Source organism: Cicer arietinum, chromosome 3 (genome assembly GCF_000331145.2).
Source record: "Cicer arietinum cultivar CDC Frontier isolate Library 1 chromosome 3, Cicar.CDCFrontier_v2.0, whole genome shotgun sequence".
NCBI classification, from domain to species: Eukaryota; Viridiplantae; Streptophyta; class Magnoliopsida; order Fabales; family Fabaceae; genus Cicer; species Cicer arietinum.
The window spans coordinates 74525845-74534853 of record NC_021162.2 but is presented as its reverse complement, the minus strand read 5'-3'; positions in this window follow the sequence as shown (position 1 = coordinate 74534853).

Here is a 9009-nt window from a genome sequence, read left to right as displayed (position 1 = left end):
CTACATTTCGAAGGTTTCATCAAAAGCCAAATGTTCGAAGCATAACTCTATTTCGAAACTTTCAAATGCAAGCAAAGTTTCGAATACTGTCTATTTCAAAAATTTGGCATTTATCCAAAGTTTCGAAAATTTGTCTTTTTTTTAAATAAACTGCATTTCGAAGGTTTTAAAATAGCAACAATTTCGAGTAACTTACTAAAATTCATTTCGAAAATTTTAAACTTTCGAATCCAACATTTTTTTTTGTAAATTTTCGAAGGTGGTGGGGTGTGAAATCTGAATGGTAATTTTGTAAATAATATTATACTGTTTTACAAAGGGGTATTTTGGTCTTTAAAAAATACTGGGGGGGTGGCAGGTCAAATTGGGGGGGTGCCTGGTACAAAACTCTTCAACTTTAGTAGGTTGGGCTTATTTCTTTTCTTGTTGGACCATTGAACAATTTAATATTTAATCAGCCAACATAGTATTATAAAAGTTAATTTTATTTATCATCTTTATCTAATTATGTTTCTTTAGTTAAACTATTATTCTTAAGTAGGTTGAGTTATAAACTAGTAAGATAGGACAAGAAATTTCTTTCCTCATTCACAATCATAAAATATAAAAATAATTTAAAATCAAATAAATATAAATATTTTAAATGAAAAATGATAGTAAAAATTATAAATATGAATAACTAAACTATAAAAATTGTGTCTAAAATTTATAACAATGGTAATTGAAATATGAAGGTCTTTATATCTTTGTTGGGAAATATAAAAGGCGGGTGTTTGATTTTAAAACTAAAGTTTGGAAGAAATTAATTTTGGAAAAAAAAGAGCTTGTGAGATGGATATATATGGTTTTAATCAAAGATGTTGTCAAGATAAATTTTATATACATTATTTGGAGTTTTTGACTTGGTTGCAAGAATGATCAAAGGCAGATTCATTGAAACTCTCTTCTTAAAAAAGAAGAAAGAATGTGGTAAGGGCTATAGAAGATTCATAAAGTTTTATATGGCCATTTTAGCCAAATGTAGTATGAGAATCTTATCTATATACATTCATTCACTTGTTAGTAGATGCTTTAAGTCAAATTAGGTTTACTCCATGCTATTGGCATTTTATTTGCAATGGAAGTAAAACCAGAAAGAAGAAATGAATGAAATAAAAAATGTATTATGTTTGTTGAGATGAGTATGTTGTTTATACTAACAGGCTGTTTCACATGATGATAGTGCTATCACAAGCTGCTTCTTTGAGTTCCATGCTATTGGTTATTTCATAAATTTGAACACATATCCTAAAGTGCTCCTTCTATCATTATTGTTTCCACACTAATCTGAATTTGAATATCCCACTAAGTCTTTATTTTCATGTTTCATATATGTTGCAAACATAATGTCATGCCCAATTGTGCCTTGAATATATCTCATGATCATCTTCACTGCTAACCAATGAGAGTGCTTGGGTCTCCCCATGAATCTGCTTACCACTCCCAAACTATAGCAGATGTTAGGGAACCAACAACTTGTTTGAATTTGAATAAAGTCGAATCAGCCAACTCCTCTTCAATTTCTATTTCCAGCTTTACATTGATCTTCATTGGAATGGCTGCAGGGTTGCAATCAGCCATATTGAACCTTCTCAAAGTTTCTCTAGCATACTTCTTCTGATGCATCAGCAGACCTTCTTCAGTTTTTAGAAAACTTCATGCTCAGAAAGCAGCTCAATTTGCCCAAGTCTGTCATTTCGAACTCATCCTTCATGATTTCTTTGAATTCTATAATTGCCTTGCTGTTGCCAGTCGTCAATATAAAGGCACAACAAGATCATTGCAAGCTCTCCATTCAGTGTGGAATGCTTCACATAAACTCCATATTCAAATGTGCATTTGATGAATCCAATGCCAATTAGAAATGAATCAAATCTTCTGTTCCAAGCTCTTGGTGTTTGCTTCAAACCATATAGAGTTTTCCTCAATCTGAGTACTTTATCCTCTTTTCCCTTAATCACAAAACCTGATGGTTGAGAGACATACACCTCTTCTTCCAGCCATCCATTCAAAAATGCATATTTCACATCAAGCTAGCACATCAGCCAACCCCTAGCACACGCCAGTGCTATCACAAGCCTGATTGTCTCAATTCTGGCCACTGGAGCAAACACTTTAGAATAGTTTATGCATGCTCTTTGTAGAAATCCCTTGGCAACCAATATAGCTTTGTACTTAGCAATTGTTGCATCTGGATTCAACTTCAACTTGTAGACTCATTTTACTCCAATATGCTTCTGTTTTTGAGGCAAATCTATCAAGTACCGTGTTTGATTCTTCTCAATGGCATCGATCTCTTCCACCATTGCTTTCTTCCAGGGTCATTTCTTCAATGTCTCTTCAATATTTAAAGGTTATGCATAAGCAAATAAAGCAAAATGTACTAAATATCCACTGTTGTCAACTTCACTATTATTGTACACTTCAAATACTTGTAAATAAGTTGGTGGCTTTCTTGTTCTTTGGGATCTGCTTTATTCAATTCTATCTTCATCTCTATTTCCACTGATATGCTGCTCATTTTATACTTGCAAAAGAATTTGTGAAGGTTGGTTTGTGCTACTGGTTGCTTGCTCCCAGTCCCAGTGTTGGCTGCTAGAAATTTACTTCTATTTCCAATTCTAGTTCTCATGTTCAACAATCTTGACATCCCTACTAACGACCACCTTGCCTCTGATAGGATCATACAATTTGTAGGCACCTATTGGATGATACCCTGCCAATATAATTGCTTCACTTTTGTTCTGCAACTTTCTTCTCTTCTGATCTGGTACATGCTTAAAAGACAAAGCACCAAATGTATACTGTTATGTCTAGAGTGAACCTAAATTCTGGAGGGGTTTTATGCCATCTAATTTGTCCTAGGTGTGGAAAATCCATAGACCATCTTTTTAGGACTTGCATTTACGGTACTCATATACAGTTTGGATCTTAACTTGATATTCCATTCAACAATTATCATGCTAGTTAGAAGACTTTATTCTAAATGAGTGTTTGATTAGGAATGTACTTTGCAAATCATACTTCCTTTAGATGAATTATTGCATAATCATATTACTTTAATTTAATCAATAAGGACACAACTTATAGTCACTGTCTATAAATTATTTGTGTCTTGTTTTGGAGGAATAACTGAAGATAGATACTCAAATTGATATAATTAACTTTTGTTATGATAATAGAGAGGGTAGCTAAATAGCTGATTCTTGTTAGGATAAGAAACACATGATATGATAGAATCATTAATTATAATATGTCTCAATTATGTTCATTATAAATTAATTTTATTATATATCTATTATATCATCTTTAAATCTTATTAGGATTTAGAAATGAACATAGTATAATAAGAAAATAATTTATTAATTTGCTCTTTTAAAATAAAAATAAATAATATGTATATATACATTAAATAGAAAAAGTTAAATTAAAACATATGAATATTATTGTTTTGGTTGTATCTGATAAACGAAAACTGTTAAAAGTATATTACTATTATTATTATTATTATTATTATTATTATTATTATTATTATTATTATTATTATTATGTTACAGCTATGTACATAAAAAATCAAATCAAACTTCAATTGAGTATCAATCATTTAATTAGTTTTTATTGCTAATTTTTTTATATAGCTTTATAGTATTTATTTAGTATATCAACTGAGTTGAATATTCTTTATTATTTGCTAGTCTACCTTTTACATAGGGATTTCATTATCTTAATGTTGTTAACTATTTATATATATACATGTGTGCTGTAACCGAGCAACAATAATAATAACACTAAGTCACAATTAAAAGAAATTGACTCAGTTTATTTATTGCATGGTATATAAGAGTTTCTTTTTATCCGTAATCATGCCTGATGAACCTAATTCAACCGTAATTTCATCTATTTCTTAGACCACTCAATAACCACCAAAATAGATTCTTGTGTTATTCATCAATCATCACTCAGATAATTATAGTTCACGGAATAGGGCAGTGACAAATTAAAAAGACTAATTTCCACTTAACAATGCTATAATGATCTGGTGGCAAGTTGGATCAAATTAAATATCTTTTTGAAAATAAATTGAAGAAAAAATTATAGTTTCTTGTAGAATTATAAGCAACATGGAAAATCGTTAGTATCCTACACGTTCTCTCTAGCTTTCGCCCTACACGTGTACTTGATCTTCAAACGCACACCTACTTCGTCCTCCAAGCGAAACGCTGTCGTTTCAAAATCGTTAGTATAGGAAAATGTCGACGTGATTCAGATATTTGGCTTCAATATCATTTTTATTATTATTTAAAACTCTTCGAATTTAGATCAAAATGTCTTATTTTTTTAACATGTCTCATTTCTGATCTGCGATTCCTTTTTTTTGCAGGTGGTCGAATGTCTAATGCGATCATTTATAACAATTTCATTTTTTTTTATTTTCTATTTGTTAATTTAATAAAAAATAATAAAATTATATTATTAAAATTAATAAAATATATTTAAAAGAAAAAAATACAATGGTTGAGTAGGTGTGTTAAAATAACTAATGTGATACATTATTTTAACAATTTTCTTATATTTTATAAATAACTTAACAATTTCCTCTTAGTTTTTCTCCGAATCTAATAAATAAAAGATAATAGAAATAAAAACAACAACTGTTTTCATGTCTTCTTTATTATTATTATTTTTTATTTATTAGATCAGAAGAAAATATAGGAGAATGAAGTTGTTAATTTATTGGTAAAATAAGAGGAAATTGTTAAAAAAAATATAACACGTTATTTATTTTGACACATCTATTTAATCACATTAAATGTATTTTGTTTGATTTTATTAATTTTTTTTTATGATATTTATCCTTATTAAGTTATTAAAATAAAATATACACTACAATAAAAGATTTATATACCTACAGATGTCAGTTCGTGGATAAATTATTTAATATGTACGGAAAAATCGCGAGTAAATTTGTTATTACATAAATTATTATTTTTTAATTGAATTTCACAGTTAGTCGGTATGTAAAATTAAAATAATCCGTAGGTAAAATTAAAAAAATTCAATTGAACTTTAAGTTGCCAAAAATTTTTCGTATTTTTTTTACCATCGATTCTTCGTAGATAAATGAAGAAAATAATATTAAATTATATACAAATTATCCGTTGATAAAGGAAAAGTAAAATTTTGTTTATTATTATATATAAAAAAACTTTATTATTTTTTCTTACAAACAAAAGGAAATAGCTTCAGTAAGTAAACTTATAACTTAAACTAAGAGAGTTAGAGTTAAGGATTCTAACTCTCTCACAAAACCCTTCTTCCAATTGTTTCACTGTGCCACGATTCAGACCATTTTGCTGCCGCCGAGTTTTCTGACCGCCACTTTAAAGTCTCATTCACATGTTTTCTCTTTCTCTCTCATTCGATCTCTCTTGTTTGTTATTTCTCTGTTTCACTCCCGTTCATTGTTGTTATCTCATTTGCTCCCTTTATTTTGCTCTATTTTTATGATTATTTATTGTGTCAATGAACCATAATCCGTTCTTTCGTTTTGTTCTTGTATAACTCGTTGAAATCCCTAACATTTCATTTTCACATGTAAAAGCTTGAAAATTCCTACCTCTGTTAATTTAATTCCTAACTCTGTTGTGAGGTGTAATATTGATTTTTTGTTGTTGGAGCTTATTGTTATGAGTACCATGAACCAAATAAAGTTGCTATTTAATTAATTATTATGTTGGATGTTTAGAGAATAGTAAATATTAATTTAGTGATTATTTGTTAATTAATTACTTAGTTTGCAGAATAACTGATTGAACTGATTACCTTATAATCGGTAATTGAGAATCTAGCTAGCTTTTGAATAACGAAGAGAAGAATATATATATAGTTGTGAATTGTGATTATAATTTGTCAAAAGGTGTAATTAACAAAAGAATATTATATATATATATATATATATATATATAATTTGACAGAAAAATAAAGCCGCGCGACAACTCTAATTATATTTCAATTTTTTTTCACAATGATATTTTAATATGCTTACAATTTATTTTAAAAATACATTAAAAAAAACTAGGAAACAATAGAATACAAAATAGAATGAAAATATTTTTTCATTACTCATGAAAATTCCATGAGTAAATGATAATGTACCCACGGAGATACCATGGATTAAATTTTAAATATCAAATAGAAATCAGTAGAATGTCTTACAGATTTTACGTGAGTAATGTTACTTGTGACTTTTTTGTCGGTAAGTATTTGCACTTTATCCATGGAAAATCGGTGAGTCATGCTACCCACGCACATTCCTTAAGTAACTCTATTCCACTGCTTGTCTGTGAGTAAATATTTTTCTACGAGCGAAATAACTACAAACTCATGTAAAAAAAAAAATATTTTGGTATATAAATTTTACGACGGTTATGTAATTTTATAAGATATTTTGGTATATAAATTTTAATATAAGATATAATAAAAAATAATAATTAAAAAATATATAGAGGTAAAATATTCTTATTATTTAAGCATAGGCATTGGCCATGTTGACAAGCTTCCAAAGTCACATGCAGTTGAACTACTCTTGGATCTTGACAGTCAAATGGAGAAAAAACAAGACTTATATACTATTTTGGTCTATGTGGGTTATTTTAGCCCTCACCTTTATCTATTTTTGATTTTGCAACTGATTTTTTTTTTATGGTCAACTTTTTAATATTATAATTAAAATTATTTAATTGATTTTAAAGATAAACTATTTTTTTTATTAAATAAAGCAAAACAAAATTATATTTACTTAATTAAAAAAACTAAAATTAAAATCTCTAATTCCACTGTTGATTCATTTTCTCTTTGTTTTGATATTTTTATAATTTCATTAACTATTTATGCCGTTACACCAATGTCATTTATTAAACATTCATTTTCAACTTCATTTGAACTTATAAAAAGAAAAATTTGAAATTCCATCAAAAAGAGATTCAAGGAAAATGCAAGAAGATTTCGATGTATGTGCTTAGAAACCGATAGAAAGTACACCAAGGAGAAAATATTGACATAACTCATATTTTGACGGTGATAAAATGCCAAAAGAGGAAAAGATAGGAGATATAATAGAGATTTATTATTATTTTTTAATTGATTTTTTTCTTTCATTATATCATCTCATGTCATTATAAATTACACATGTCTAGAGCGGTTAAAATACAATTAAACCAAAAAACAAACAACCAACCTCTTTATATAGTCCACTGGAAACCACCACATAGTTTGGTAGTTTGAATGAGTTGAAGTGACAAGAATGGGTGAATTTAACTCATTCATTTATCAAACAAGCAACATCTTTATACGGGTTTTTATGGTACAAAAACTGTATTGAATTGGACCATATTAATGATTTGGTTCGATTTTTGAAAACCACATTCAAATCAAGTTCAGTATAGTTCTGAATCAATTTAAAACTGATTTATAAAATATAAACCAGTTTAATATTTTGAACAAGTTTTAAATTAAAATCGGTTTCGAACAAATTATTCGCGAAAATAATTTTGAAATTCTTTTGACAAAAAAATTTCAATTTTTTTGAGAAATATAAAATTATTTTGTGATAAAAGCTTCGATTATTTTTTTTTTAAATAAAATTCAGAAAAATAATTTCAAAATTCATTTGACAAAATTTTTTCGACAAAATTAAATATAAAAAAATTTTCAATAAATTTTTTTTTTGATTATTTTTAATATACTTCGTAGACCCTTAACTCCAAGTATGCATTCTTTCACCAGGTAAGTGCAAGACTCTTCTATGAAAATCAAACTCTTGGATTATAAATATTATTATTTTTTAAAGAAAATTAAAATTATTGTACTTAAGAGTTAGACCTTCAATATCTATTGAACGGGTCACATCCACTTATTGTCTTTAGTGAATTCAAAATCTTGTTTCATTGCCATTACAATTTTACGTGTTGAGTTTTTTTAAGAGAAACGCATTCATATTAAATAGGACACGTAATTGCAAAAACAATCAGAATCACCAAATTTGCCGTTAAATTTGCATAGCATCTATCAAATGCGAGCTTTTAGACTTAAACCCTTAAATCCAAATCACAACATATGTAAACACATTATCCTGTGTTAGTGACAATTTATGATATTAGTTTATTTTGAAGAAAAATTGGTGATTAAAACAAGTTGATAAATATCATCTAAATGAAATAGAAATTTTGATTCTGAGATAAAATATGAACAATTTCATCAAAAGATAGAGAAGATAGAGTAGAGGATCTTGATTACTGACAATTTGTACATGTAAAATTATTTTAAATAATGATCATATTAAAGTTTAAGTTTAATTGCAATTTTAATCTCTTTATTTTTCATCAATTGCTAAATTGATCCCTTATTTTAAAAGTCAACAATTTATACCATTCCCTCATATTTTTTAATGACGATTTGATATACAATTTTATGATATATAATTATCTAGATGCATTAATTGTTTATATGTCATTAATTAAATTACAAAAATAAAAAAATAAAAATTGAAGTTGAAAGTTAAATTTTTAGAAAATGTTACTTCACGACTATTAATCATTATATGTCATTCTATTATATTGCAGATTTTAAAATAGAATGGCCAATTTCGTGATTTGATAAATATAAGATACTAAAATTATAATTAAACATACAATTATATTAAATCACATAGTTTTTTTAGTTAGAAAATAAGAATGAGAGAACAAAATGGTCAAATTTTAAAATAGAGTGATCAATTTCATAAATTAATAAATATAAAAGACTAAAATTACAATTAAACATACAATTATATTAAATCACATAAATTTATGGTTGACGTTGTTGTTGTTGTGATTTTTACCCCAATAATTTGTAAATATATTTATCATACATGACATTCAAATATAAATACAAAAAGTTTTAATTTTTTTTTAAATATATAGTTTAAACAAA